This window comes from Dioscorea cayenensis, chromosome 13 (assembly GCF_009730915.1).
Source record: "Dioscorea cayenensis subsp. rotundata cultivar TDr96_F1 chromosome 13, TDr96_F1_v2_PseudoChromosome.rev07_lg8_w22 25.fasta, whole genome shotgun sequence".
In the NCBI taxonomy this organism is placed as follows: domain Eukaryota; kingdom Viridiplantae; phylum Streptophyta; class Magnoliopsida; order Dioscoreales; family Dioscoreaceae; genus Dioscorea; species Dioscorea cayenensis.
In genome coordinates, this window is record NC_052483.1 from 5,388,419 (window position 1) to 5,404,612 (window position 16,194).

Genomic DNA, 16,194 nt, shown 5'->3' on the forward strand with positions numbered 1-16,194 from the left:
ATCAAGGAGAAAATTAATACAATAGTTAATGATTCATATCTTTGTTCTGTATGACTATGCACTAGCATGTCCATAATATATCATCCCTAAATTTAATGTCTAAAATCCAAGAAGAGGATTGGATGGAGTCTCCATGGATGCTCAAAACATTGCTAATGATATTATGTCATTGCTCAAAACATTGCTAATGATACAATATATACTCCTTCTATTCTGAAATACATGTTGTTGAAGGTTTTTACATAAGAATTAAAGACAACATTAAATTTTTTAAGAGTTAGAATAAAAATGAATCAAATTACTAAACTAAGGTTTTCTTGGAAATATATCTTTCTCGGGGACCATGAATGACACCTCATTTACTCCTAATTGGAAAAATATCAAATTACTAAAATTGGAAAAATTATTATTTAACTTGATGAATGAATTGTAATGAATTAATGAGTTAATTGGGGTTAAGATTGACTCAATGTCCTCACATATCATGAATTATTTAACTTGTAACAATCATTGAGTTAATCCAAGAAACACAATGACCTCATATATCATGAATTATTTAACTTGAAACAATCACAATATTAAAAAAAATCCAATAACAAGTTCAAAATAGAGAATTTCAAATAAATCCATTATGTTCAACATAGATGTCTATGCACACAAATGACCATAGTTTTAGGGCATATATTCCAATAAAATCACATATTGCAATGCTTTTAATTAAATTCTAAAAAATAAAAAACTACAATCCCTAACATTCACATGAAACCTAAACCCCTAACTTTAACCTCAAATGCATTTACTTTGAGAAAGTTATCTCATACTTAAAACAATTTGTGTGGCACGACCAACCTCGAGTGTGCCATCCTTCTTTTTGTGCATGCGAATAAAACATTCTTTTTGTGTCAGCTCTCTACCTAATTCCTTTGCCTAGAGAAAAACATATTAAAGAAAAGTTAAAAGTTAGGGTAAATTATAAACAACAATGTTAATGGTATTTATATGGATTAGGGGCATTACTAGTCTAAGGTGGTACACAACAGTATTGACAAATCCACCATGATAAATAATAGTTTAAGAGATTCAAATTTATGCCGTATTATGTTTGTTATTTTTACTTATTCTCTTAAACTCCTCTGACTCTCAATGCCTCTGTAAACTTTCCTAAACTGTAGGAGCCATCCATAGAAATGGAGCCTTGTAAAGATTATGTGCAAGATACAAATTTTTCTTCAACCATTCACTCGCCTCATGGTTGAAATGCCGCAACATTGAAGATCATGTTGCTCCTCCCATGTGTATGTGCCCTAGGAAAAAGGAAGATTAATCAAGTTAGCATTATTCTCATTGGTAGCATGCATAATTAAAAAGCATTAATGAATTTAATGGTTTAAATGATATTTATCCTAAAAGAAGTGAATATCCTTTACCTCACATCTTTGGGCACTTTACCCCATCTGGTCCATGCCTCTTTATAATAGCCTTTGACCAATTCATGGATTTCTCTCTTAACTTCATAATCTTTGAAAAAAATGATATAAAAACACTTTAATTAAAATGGAGAACAACACTTTTAAAAAAAATATTAAACACAAAATTATAAAATTAACATAACATGGAATTTTACTTACATAATTAGGCTATCTTGGGTGATAACCCAGGGAGCCCGGTGCTCCCAGACTCATTAGAGGGCCCCTTCATTGTTATGGGTAGGTCCTCAATGGCATTAGAAAAAGTCTCAACATGTGCAACTAACATAACTATTGACGGTTGTAGAATTGGTGTCGATGGAGTCATTGTCATTGTTACCTGAATATTTGGATTTATACAAGGGGGCATTACCAAATCTGCAGATGTATTAGATACTACTGCGGGGTTAATAGATCTTTGATGAATATTTGGTGTGCATCGACCCTGGCCTGATGTGTATCGACCACCATGACTTGATGTTGATCAATCACTAGATCGATGTCCAGACTGACCCTGTCCTGACGCTACCATAAATTAGTCTTGAATGGTGAAAGTAAAAAACCAACTTAGGTAATAATGAGATAAGTATACAAATATAAACAGCTAAAAAAAAACCAACCATGCCATTTGGGCATATATGATTAAGTTATCTTTGATCTAATAATTATGGTGAAGATAAGTGTGAGATGAGTCTTTTACAAAGGTTTCACTAATAATATAACTAAACCTAAGCAATCCTTTTCAAAGAAACATAAAATATCTTTTAATCTCCAACTTATAAAAATACAATGTCTACCATAATACATACTATCATTATGAAAATATTAACACATGATATGTGGGGGCACAATATTGTGCTAATAACAATTAGATTCATATTATACAAAATATGTTTTATTACTATTGCATTCGAAGAAATATTCAATGTGTTTACAAATTAAAGTTGAATGCAAGTTTGGAAAAATGTAGGCATTACAAATGAAAGTCAAACTTGATGTTGTGCCAGACTCTTTTAAAGCTATTCAGCATTCTTCAAGTGAAACAATCTACACACCTACATAGAAGCACAAATGTGAATATAAATGGTAAATTTAAGTGCGTTGCATTTCTACAAAGTAATAATTTCAATAAATATTTGAAAATATTATATTTTTATGGTTGAACTACAAATAAAACTTCTATTCAAAAGACATGTATAATAGATAATTTGAAAAAAAAAAGAGGTTCATATCTTAAAGAGACAAAAACAAGTTCATAGTGCATAGTGTATTAAAAATCATGTTCTTCATCATTTTCATCATCATCATCATCATCATCATCATCATCATCATCATCATCATCATATTGTTCATTTTCTTCATCATTTGTCAATTCATCTTCATCGTCCTCTTTGGTCTCATCCTCTAATATGGGTTGCACCATATCAGATAAGTCAACAACAAGTTGTATACCTTGTGGGTTAAACAAAAGAGAAATTTCTTCTATAACATTGATGCTTGTTAAGGATTGAATTTCATCCATTTGATATACAGATCCATCATTTTCGGGCCAACTTGCCTCAACCATTCTCCTAACTTTGGTATTGCACACAACCAACCAATCAATTTTATCCTTTTTTGTGCTTGAGTAGTCAACGTAGTTCACTTAAATAGCTTTGTTGTGCCAACAGAAATGGATCATACTTCAATAAATCCTTTTACGATTAATATCGACCAACTTATATATGGGATGAACCTTAGTGCAATTTATTGGGTCAAACCATGTACACTAAAAAAGAGACATGATTCCATCTACTACCATGACACACAAGTTGGACCATATAAATTAGTAGATAAATCATCAGCATTGGTCCATTGTACACAAACACTACTATTTATAGTGGCTTTCTCTATGCCATGTGTGACAGTATAAAAGTTATAACAATTTATGAAATATCCCAGCCATGTTGTTGCTTTCTTAGATAGACCCTAAGCCAAGCTTTGTAAGAGAGGATCCGTGACTTGATTGAACTCATTTGCAACCTACATTACAAAAACTATTCATGAAAATTTTTCACTAATTTTTTATATAGTGTCAACATCTTCATGACATTACTTTCAAACTACTTTGCAAAATGCTTATCAATCGCCTTATCGATGGCATCAACTGGGTTTCTTTGCATATAGTTGATGAATATCCTAAGAATATGCATTGAACTAATAGTTAAATATTTAACACATTATACGATTATACATTTTATTAATTGATAATAGCTTAGTTGTCACGCCCCATCCCGCGGGTCCAACACATGACATACCGCCATGACAACCCAGGGAACGTCCAACACTACCTCAATTTTGGATCACCATAAGGCTAACCTGTTCTGTGTACAATACATCTATAATTACTGAGAATAACTCAACAATAAATACATGCATCAATCTTCCTTCACATGATCAACAAGATAGCACCAAGATATAAAATACAACGGTCACCATAAGATAGTGATAATAACCACAACAACAACAATAACAACCCTAGAACATTGGGTAAAATCCCTCATACAAAACCTCAATCAAACTGAGAAACAACCATATTCAAAGAAAATAAATACATAATAGGGTTCAATAACATCCTAGTAGATCCCTGATAAAGTAACATACACAACTCAAAATGGGAAATACAAGACCACACTTGCAAAGCACTTCACCCTTTCACCCTTATGCTGTGCTATCACCTGGGTGGAAGAAAGAGGGGGAGTGAGTAACTAGGTTACTCAGTGAGGGGTGAAACATGGACTATAACCCATACATGTATAAATAAAAAATGTTTCAATTTCCCATAATATTGAAGATAATTCAAATAACAAGTATACTATAAGAGTTTAAACTGTCCTCAATGAAATGCATGATAAAACCTTTTGCAATCATCCAAGAATTCATACAAGTCTAAAATCAAAGTTTAAACATTCTTTTCAATAGCTCACAATTTAGAATGTTTAGAAATAGATAAATCAACAAATCAAGATAATCGATAGCATCCCAAATAGATTTAGAAACCCTCCATCGCTAACCATGTCCTTGGTTAGGTTAGGAGGCACGTAGATGCGCGTATCTTGGCCTTGGCTATTGGGGAACCCATGTGGTGACTCCGGGTACCCAACCCTGCACACCTTTTACGCGCCCCCTGAAAGGGTGATACCTCATTTGAATACTCCACGCCACCCTAACTAGGTCGGCCCATGGAAACTCTATCCCTTATTGCAGTAAGTATTGGAGCTCTGCCCCATTGTCACCATCAAAATGAATAAACAATATTCAACTCGCAGGTTCAGTAGATACATCAACACAATAGCATAAGCCTCATCAAGAGCTCATAAATTCTCACATATAAAACTTTCCCTCCAAGAGTGAACAAATTGATCATAACATCTTCAATGAAATACGTTTTAATCAAGAAAACATCAATTTATCAATAATCCTTGAAGATACACTTCAAGTATAACATCATTCGAATGTAGTTCAACATAGTTTGCACATCTCATTTAACATTATAACTAAAATATCAAATTCCATGAAAGCATCCTTATGAAATATCTCATCAATAGTAAGATATCCAAACAAAATAAAATGTTCTTCGTGAAATTTTTGGGAATAACTAAATCATGATTTAACTATGATTTCAAAACATCAAAGAAAGGATTTCAAAAGCTTTAGTAAAATAAGTCATCATTCAGGGGCAAGAATGAAATGTAAACATAAGAAAGCATGCATGATTTATAGTCCTTTATTTTGTAAATTCCCACTCACAAACTTGTCTCTTTTCCCTTCCTTGAAGTTTCATCTCCTAGAAGCAATTAAACAACCAACACAAGCAACACCTATTAACAATAACTTAACCAAGTTGAATGAAGGAAAAATGCTCAAAATGGGAAAAGATTGCTTCTAGGGTTTTGCTAAACAACTCATCTAGAAGATCCTACAAGAATGAAACTCTCAGAACCATCAAAACTAACAAGAAAAGCAAAAGAAACCCAACTTGGTTCGGTGCTACAATAACTCTAACTTAGAAGATGAAAGATCTCTCTTAATCCTTCCACCAAAACAAGGTTTTACAAGTTTAAACTTCTTATAAACTTTAAATCCAAAAAAACCCAAGATTTTCCACCATAAATCTAAAGAAATTTGGTAAAAAGAGCAAGGAGGAGAAGAATAAAAAGAAACTTACCTCCAAGCTTCTCCAAACCCTAAGGAAGCTCTTCTTCAAGAGAGGAGGAGAAAGATCTCCACTTCTTTCTTTGTTTGGAGGCCAGAGATGATGTGTTTGAAGAGGATAAATGAAGGCTCTATAGGAAGAGGAAGAATGAGAGGAAAAAGGGGCTCAATAAGACCCTAGAAGCTCCAAGAAGAGCCTTAAATAGGCCCCAGCCTGAGGGCTACTTGCGGCCGTAAGGGAGGCCGCAAGGCCTCTCGAGATGGCTTCACAGGCTCTTTTGTGGCTGCAAGGGAGGCCATGAAGCCCCCAAAACATCCCCTTGCGGGCACACCATGTGCCCACAAGGGCTTGGCCTACTTTTGCCCTTCTTAGGGGTCTTTCTCCACCCTTTTTACCTCCCAAAAGACTTCAACCATGGTCCTAACTCAAAAGGACACCCAAGGAACTCATGCAAACAAGAAACACTCATGGAAAAGAATCAAAAGAGAAATATAGAAGTAGGAAAAAGTCAAACTTCCACATTACTTGTAATATGGTTATACTTCCGGGCGATTTTGCAATGTAAGTATGTGCTACAGGTAGCTCATTTTTCCAATAACCACCTAATCTTTGGATGACCCTGACCATGACCAATGTAATTGAATATGGAGAAAGGTGGGAAAATGTCATTGCTCACACCCTCATCATTTCGCCGCAATCTCCTTCTCCTACATGATATGTGAGGTTCAAAGTAATGCTCTGCAAAAATGTTGATATCCTAAGCATTATATGCTTGTTAGATTGAACCTTCAATATGTGCTTTGTTCTTTAAAGTTTTTTTTTTTAATTCTTGAAGAAACCTACAAATATAAGAATGAAAAAAATATTATATAAACTAAGATAAAAAAAAATATTGTAATATGTGAAATTAGATTATGGCTTCTATTACCTCTCAAAAGGATACATCCATCTATATTGAATAGGTCCTCTAATTCTAGCCTCATAAGGAAAATGAACAACAAGATGATCCATGGAATAAAAAAAAGCCAGTGGAAATATCTTCTCCAAGTTAAATAAAATCACTACAACCTTTTCTTCTAAGTCAATAAGTTTGTCAATGTCAAGTGCATCAAAACATATAGCCTGGAATAATAAGCTTAATTTTGTCAATGGATTTCAAATGAAAGTTGGTAGTAATTCCCTAAAAGCAATCGGAATGAGACTCTACATAAACACATGGTAGTCGTGGCTCTTCATGCTAGTCATTTTCAGTTCATTAATGTCAACACACCTTCGAAGATTAGATGCATAACCATCCAAAAACCTTAATTTGTGAATCCATTCACAAATAACCCTTTGCACTTTGATTAAAGCATAGAGTGCTTTAGGAAATAGTTCAACTTGTACAGTTTGAAGGAACTACTATCTCCTTACAGTCACAAAAACTCCAACATCTATTCTTGCATTAATGTTATCCTTGCTCTTCCCTTTCACATCCATCATAGTGCAAAACACATTATCAAAAAAATTTTCTCAATGTGCATCACATCGATATTGTGTCAGATCAGATTAGTTTTTCAATAGGGTAGATACTAACAAAAACTTATTTTCATCCATTTATGATCTGCTCCATACCGTGGGGAAGTGTTAATTAGGTCCTCCACTACTGTTGGGAACATCATAACCTAGTTAAAAATTTCATCCCCTGATAGTCTTGGTCGTTGACCATTTTTTCCCTCATGACCTTGAATGAAAGACTTCTTGTCCTTATGGTATGAATGATTTCTTGGTAAGAACTTCCGATGACAATCAAAATAGCTTGCCTTCCTACCATGTTGTAGATAAAATACACTAGAGTTATCATACCATATTGGACATCTGAAAACCCCGCCAGTACTCCACCCAGATAGCATCCCATATGCAAGAAAATCATTAATTACCCATAAAAGACAACCCTCATGCAAAAATATTCACTTTTAAAATTATCATGATACATTTCACCAGAAACCTATAAATTATTCAGTTCATCAATCAAAGGTTGTAGAAAAACATTTATATTCTTCTTCGAATTCTTAGGCATGGGACAAATTAGAGATAGAAGCATATTAAGTCTTTTAATGTATATGCCTGGTAGAAGGTTATAAGGAGTCACAACCACTGGCCAACATGAATAAGCCCTCCAAAATTACCTATGCGGTGTAAATACATTAGCATATAAACCCAAATGAATATTATGAGGTTCCTCAATAAAATCAAAATAAGTTCTATTAAAATGTTTCCATACCTCAGCATCAGTTGAATGTTGCATTACTCGCTCATTTCTTTCATGAGTAGCATGCCAAGTCATATGCATTGTTGTAGCATTAGAATATACAACCTCTACAATCTTGGAGTTAGTGCTAAGTATAGTAGTATTGCTTGTGCAATACTTTTATGAGTGTGGTTATTAGGCAGCCTAGGTCAGCTCTTGATCGGTTCATACCTCGGCTTATCACAAAACTTGCATGAGACTCCCATAGCATCATGTTTCCAATACAACATGCAACCATTTTTACAAGCATCTATTTTAACCACGAGCAAACCCAATTCATTCATGGTTTTCCTATGATGGTAATAATCAGTTGTCATTTTACTATCCGGAGGAAATACTTCTTTAATTATAGTAATTATGGAATTGAAATCAGCCTCAGACATGTTTAGCATCGGACTTGATACATAACATCCTAGCAACAAAAGACAACTAGAAGTGATTCTCACATCTTTCATATAGGGGTTGGTCAGCAATTTTTAACACATTAAAAAATCTATCAGATAATTGACTTCTTTCATCAATTTGAAAACCAGAAATTTGTTCATCTAATGGTGGTTGCACACTTGGACCAACTTCATCATTACAATGAGATGGGTCTCATGGTGGAACACGAGAACACATACAGTTATACACCATTCTTTGATCCCAAGTCATATGCTAATAGTCATCCCAATCTGTCACATGTTTTACACTTTGGTCATGATTCTCATTCAGCTAATCATTAACTGGGAACAATTCTTCTCCATGACAAGCCTAGTTCTAATAACATAGTTTAAACCCACGGCAATATAAATGTGAAACTACATCATCTGGAGCTAGAAATTGTGTATTTTTGCACTTGAAACAAGGACACCTAAATATTCTCTTCATTTTTATTAGAGTCATCTTGACTAACTACGAATTGGATGAATTCATCCAACCTGGCAATAAATTCATTAGCCAATCCTTTTTGTCCATGTAGATTTTGATTATACATCCACTTTCTTGACAACATTTTTTGCGCTAATGAATAGAAGTACATATGGTCATTGTTTTGCATTAATTAGGTTACACACAATAATTTTAAATACGTCTTCAGCAATATCATTCGACAAATTTTAATACGTCTTCAGCAATATCATTCTACAAATTTCATACAACAAGAAAATAGAATTGGTTTGTTAAGTCTGCCCAATAAGAAAATTTAACTACTTATTGTTTTTAATAAGTTTGAACAACAAGAAAATAGAATAAACGCAAAAAACACAATAAGTTGATATCATTTGTTTAATCAACTAATAACTAATCAATGAAGTTTTTACAATTAGTTTGTTCTATTGAATTGCAGGTTCCACTAAGCATTAAAGAAAATCTTTGGCGTACCTTTAAAAGGATATCAACAACTAGCTCATAGTGAAAAATTTGTCACAAAATCACCATTATATAAAATTTAATACTAATGACAAGAAGAGAAAAATTTTGAAACAAAATCACCATTATATAAGCACATTGGTACACAATTTTGTATAACACTTTACTTGATTTTCCAAAGCAGAGACTTCCCTTAAAGCAAAGCTGAATGCTTGGACAAGATTAACTGTGAATGGAGATACGGTAGATCCAAACAATGGATTTACCTAGAATGTGAATTTATTTGCCCATTAAGAAAAAGTATATAAAATTCTTGAACAAAAGAAACATTGAGAATGAAAGAATCCAATAATATTAAATAAAAAAGAAACTTGCTCGAGCGTATTAAACACATTATATAGTGTTCTATTTATATCCCTATCAAATTCAACCATAATGGGTGCATCAACAACCAAATTCAAAAGAAGAACCTCATGGTTAAATTATAAAATACTCAAAAGTTAAGAATGTGATCCTAAGTGGGGGACTAAAAGGATTAATAATTGCTTTTTTAGTAATGTTTCATGTTTGGCATGCATTGAATCTGTCCAAGTAAAACATTGAAGTTTGTGGTCTTCTTCAATCATCATATTCCTTTCATAGTACGGGAGCCAATATTGTCACTAGGAAAGTGGCAATGATTTTTTGATACAGGAAGTCTTTAAATCTAGATGCTTGAAAATCATATCATTAATTAAGAATCATGTATGTCCATGTATGTCACCTATAACTGAACCAGCATTTCCTTTACATATACAAGAATCTGATTTTAAGTACAAATATATGAACTTGCTAAGCTATCATTTCATACAATGCAAGGTAATAAACAACATCAAAATTAAACACATCCATCGAAAATATTCTAAGCAATGCAACCAAACATTACAGAAATTAGATTATAAACAAGGTTCATCCTTTCTTACCTTTGGAAAAAAAGTGGCGAAATGGCCATCAACTAAGATAGTTCCACAAAGATCATTATTTGAAACATCACTGTAATAAAAACATAGTCTATACTTTATAACTCTATTAGAAATTGAAAATTCAAACTTCAATCTGCTATATTCTTTCTAGTTTTATTGCTTACAAGACTTTGAGGTTAAAAGGAGGACAAAATTCTCATGTCAAACTGGAGAATGGATGCTAGGAAATTCACTCGGGTTTCTTGCCCTCATTCCGAGAACAACCCTGTCATCATGAGGCCCGAACGATCATGTAAAATGGTTCAACCAATATTTTGAAACAAAAGAAACTTGGTAACAGGAAGATTGGCCCACGCTTTACGTGTGTATATATTGCAAGTGCACTAGTCATCAAGTAATACCTCGTGGCTGAGCATGAATTTCGTATTCCTCAGGGAACAGCAAAAGGCTCCTATTACTTTCATTTTTCTTAATCAATAGCCTAACGTCTACGTTAGCTCTTAAATCTATTCCTACAAACTAATTATTAAAATACAATTGAGGATCATGAAGTGGAATTGGAAGGAGTTGGATAACCGTATGACGATTCTCTCAACAATTGCGTGTGATATAACATTAATAGGTGACAATCCGATCTAGTATTGGACTGGGGGAATTCAAGGGTCTACTCATCCCAATCTCTTGGTAACCAGATCTAAGACACTAGGAACTTATGATGAAATGTCTTCCACCCTAGCCTCCTGTGTTCACCTTATGTTCAAGAACACCACCAAAAGGGCTAATCAAACCTTAGTCTAGAAACATAGTTATGACTAATCTCTTAGTGCATGCATAAATCTAACAAGGCATGGGTGATCTAATGCGTGGAAATCTCTTCCTCACAACATCAACAAAATAGTATCAAATAATAATGCAATAAAACCAAGATAACTAGAAAGAATATATTACTGCCAACAAAGATTCACAAGTAAAGATCAAGGTACATTGACATGCAATTCCACTCGAATTGGGGTCCTCTAATGGATATAAAAGTATCAACCAATGAATAACAATAGTCCATAGGAAAAATATCAAAAGAATTCCCACTACAAGAAAGTTACTATTTAAAAACAGAATATTAGAAACGGAATTTATTCTATTTGTATTTACAACAAATTAGCAACGGAATAACAATCATTTTAAATATTATTTTAATAACAACGGCTTCCAAACGGGCATTTAAAAATATGATTTATTAAAATTTTAAAAACTATCCATTTCTAATCCATTTCTACTTGAACGGGACTAGAAACGGATTAAAAAAATAACATATTATTTAAATATTATCAAATATTAGAAAATATCTGTTCCTAAGCCGTTTCGAACAAAAAGGGATTCCAAACGGGTTTAAAAAGTTAATATATTATTTAAATATTACTAAATATTAGAAAATATCCATTTCTAATAGAAAGGGACTAGAAATGGATTTAAAAATTAATATATTATTTAAATATTATCAAATATTAGAAAATATCCGTTTCTAATCCGTTTCTACTAGAAAGGGACTAGAAAAGGAATTAAAAAAATTAACATATTATTTAAATATTATCAAATATTAGAAAAAATAGGTTTCTAAGCCGTTCGTAATAGAAAGTGATTCCAAACAGATTTAAAAATTAATATATTATTTAAATATTATCAAATATTAGAAAATATCCGTTTCTACTCTATTTCTAATAGAAAGGGACTAGAAATGGATTAAAAAATTAACATATTATGTAAATATTATTAAATATTAGAAAAAAATCCATTTCTAAGCCGTTTCTAATAGAGAGGGATTCCAAGCGGATTTAAAAATTAATATATTATTTAAATATTATTAAATATTAGAAAATATTTCGTTTCTGATCTGTTTCTAATAAAAAGGGACTAGAAACGGATTTAAAAATTAATATATTATTTAAATATTATCAAATATTAGAAAATATCTGTTTCTAATCCATTTCTACTAGAAAGGGACAAGAAACGGATTAAAAATTAACATATTCTTTAAATATTATCAAATATTAGAAAAAATATGTTACTAAGCCGTTTCTAATAGAAAGGGATTCCAAACGTAATTCAAAATTAATATATTATTTAAATATTATCAAATATGACAAAATATCTGTTTCTAATCCATTTCTACTAGAAAGGGATTAGACACGGATTAAAAAAAATTAATATATTATTTAAATGTTATCAAATATTAGAAAAAATCCATTTCTAAGCCGTTTGTAATAGAAAGAGATTCCAAACGGATTTAAAAATTAATATATTATTTAAATATTATTAAAAATTAGAAACTATCCGTTTCTACTCCGTTTCTAATAGAAAGGGACTAGAAACGGATTAAAAAATTAATATATTATTTAAATATTATCAAATATTAGAAAAAATCCGTTTCTAAGCCGCTTCTAATAGCAAGGGATTCCAAATGGATTTTAAAATTAATATATTATTTAAATATTATTTAAATATTGCTTGCTATTAATGTCATGTTATCATCTCAAATAATTAATACTTATTCATTTATGTTCACATGAGAAATTATTTATATCGAAGTATTGAAATATTTGAAATGATTATAATTAGTTTAGGCTAAAATTTATCATATTTGATAAACTTTAGTTTTTTCTTTCGTAGAGTCTTATAAAATCATGTGCAAAATTATATATAAATAAATTAATTTAAAAAATTACAAAAATAAGTTAATCTTATGTTCAAATAAAAAAGTATTCTCATTTTAAATGTGTATAAAGCCTTCCCATTAATTAATGAAGAGTAAGGTTGGAATGAACTCAGGTCATCTGAAAATGACTCTTGATCGAACGGTCTTGGTTCCTCTGATGAAATCCCAGCAAATTTGTCCATTGATTTTGTCGTAATTGGGCGGTGGAAAATACAAGTAAAGCCCTGACACCGATTGCTTCTCTTCTGCATTTTGCCACTTTTCAATCGATCCCTCAAAGTACCCCCGAATTGGTGAGATCTCTCGAGGATTTTTGAACTTTCGGAGATTTCTAGGGTTTCTTCGGCCCTTGACACTGTCTCGGGCATCCGATTTTGAGGTATCTGGATCGGTTTTTTTGTAATTCCGTTGTTTTGTTCCCAATTAGCGGAAATTTGGTTATTGTTTACATTTTTCTTTTCTCATTCTAATTTTTAGTGTTATACGTTGTTCTAGTAGTGCTTTAATTGAAATTCGTTGGTGCAAACTTGGATTAGGGTTGTCCCGTTCTAGTATCTTTGAGGAATTCGATCATTAAGGGGAATTTTTAGGGTTCTAGAAGTTCAGAAATTAGGGCATTTGATTGAAGAAGGTGTACTTGATTATTTATTTATAAAACTATTAATTGTGGTTTTTGATCTTGTTTTGGGTTGGCATTTTGCCTTTTTCAGCAAACTTAGAGACATGTATGGATAGATAGATATATTGTTCACCATTTTCAAGTTGTGCATGCTTTTTCAATGAATCAACATAACAACGTGATTTTTTTGGGATGATAATGTGTTTAATTAATTGAGTAAAATGCATATAATTAACGCAATAGAGCTTCATAGTTATTGATCTATAGAAATATATATATATATATATATGAACAAAATGCTTGTTATTTTGTATGGCATTTGGGACATATTGTCAAGTAGAAGATTCATTTCACATTGTTAATATAGAATTTCCCTATGTCATCAAAATTAGATGATTCTACAAAGTTCTTTTTATCACAATATTAGCTGTATTGTGGTTTTCGTTTTGTAATTTTAGGTCTTTAGTGGATTTTAGTGGACTCTTGCACTGTTTACGTGTTATTTGCTTTTGGATCTTGGTTTTGGCACCCTTGGAACTTGGAAGTGTTCCCTTTTTTTTGTTTTTGAATAGTGAGAGTCAAACTTTTGTTGTATATGATTATGGTTTTATTGTTGTTATTACTTTTTTTTAAAGCTTTCAGATGATTTATATGAGGTTTGTATTTACACTAGTTTCATCTGTGAATTGCTCTTGCTACTCCCATCCTTTTTCTCTTGATATCTTCTGTGCTTGGAAAAGGTGTGGTACCTTCTTTGTCTCTCTATTATATATACATACATATATATATATGTGTGTGTGTGTGTGTGTGTGTGTGTGTGTGTGTGATGGAGATTGGAGTGGTGTGTAATTAAACATTTGGTTGGATAGATGGATGGATGGATGGATGGATGGATGATCTTCCTGGTAAGTGCTTAATGATATTTTCTTCATTTTCTTATTACGTTCTGATCTTCAAGTGTGTGTTGTGTGTTTTATTCTTGTTTTGATTGTTCCCATATCTAAAGCATGAAGCTTTTTTTTGTGGGATTTGATTCGTGTTCTTGTGTTTTTCTTTTCAAAGATTGTGTTTTTATTTTGTTTTATTTTGATTTTCTTTACTTTCTGGTAATAGAGATTGTTGTGGATCTGAAGCATTTGATGTGTGTTCTGTGCACAACCTTGTTTTTTTCAAGTTGTGTGGATTATGGGATGGTGTTGCTGTGAAATTGGATCTTTTGTGTGTGAGAATTGCCCTTTCTCTATCCTCTAGATTGTATGGATAATCAAACATGTATTTGTTCATTCTTGTAAGTTATTTCATTCTAATTGCTTTCAAAAAATGCTTGCATACATCAGATGCAAGCATTTTTTTTAAAGCAATTAGAATGAAATAACATACAAGAATGAAATAACTTGTGTTTCATGTGTTATTATCAACGCAAATATATGGTGCTTCATGTGCAGGGTAGTCTTTTCATCAGATTGGTGAGAAGCCAACCACAAGAAAGAAGAAGCAAAAAACTTCCGGGTGTGCACTCTGTTCTGCACATCACTATGAAATTACCATTGGAATGGCAACAGCTTTTTTTCTCTCTCTATTTCTTAGCATGTTGCCTTATTTTTCAAGCCTGATACTCGTACTTTTGAAGGACATCCCTTCAGCAGAGTGCTCAAAAAACTCTTTGGAATTTTTGAAGAGGTGAAAAACACAGGTTACAAGGTTATCTGCTGTTCTTAAGAACGCTAACTGACAAGATCCCCTTGCGTATATCCCGCAAGTGCACGTGTTTGTCGAAGTAAAAATCCCGGATGAGCGGGTATCGAATCCACAAGGAGTAGGGAATAAAAACACTTAATCCACTTCTTAGCTATGTGAAAGATCAGTAGTGATAAGTGTGACAATGATTCAATTCTCAAAAGTAAAAACAACAAGTAAGAGAGCACGAGTAAAGGAGGAGGTAAGGCAATCGATAAAGATGGGGTACTCGGATAATGCTCCGCCTAGGACAATCGTTTCAAGTGCAAGAACCCTCTATTATGCTTCCTAATCAATGCAATGGTGAGTCGTGGAAATCCTTAAATACATAGTTCCAAATCTAAGGTCAACTATGCCTAACTCTATACATGTCCCGGAGGAGAGATTAGATAACCTCTCAACCTCGCACTCAAATAGAGTTGCAATGAGCTCTAGGGATTCCAAGTGATAAATCTCTTCCTAATTATAGACCTAACCCTTTGGTCCAGGTGGAAGGTCCCTAACCACGATTAAGCCCTAGATACTAAGATCACCTCAACGCTTCACTCCGTTGCATGCGCAACTAAGCCCCAGCGGAGGGTCATCCCTTAGACCATTCACTCTATTATGGCCGCAAAAAACTCGAGGAACGGAGATAGAATCTATCACGTCAGAGGGGAAAGGGGACGCTCCTGTACCTTTCGACTCACCCTCTCAACCCTCTCCAACCTAGCTTTGTCTAACGCTTGTGGTGTGTCACTCACTCACAAGCAAGAACTCTTAACCCTAGTGTCACTCTAGGGGAAATGTTCATACAATCAAGTATTCATGGTTGGAACTCACAACAAACATCAATTAATTGAAAGCATAATAAAGAGATTCAATG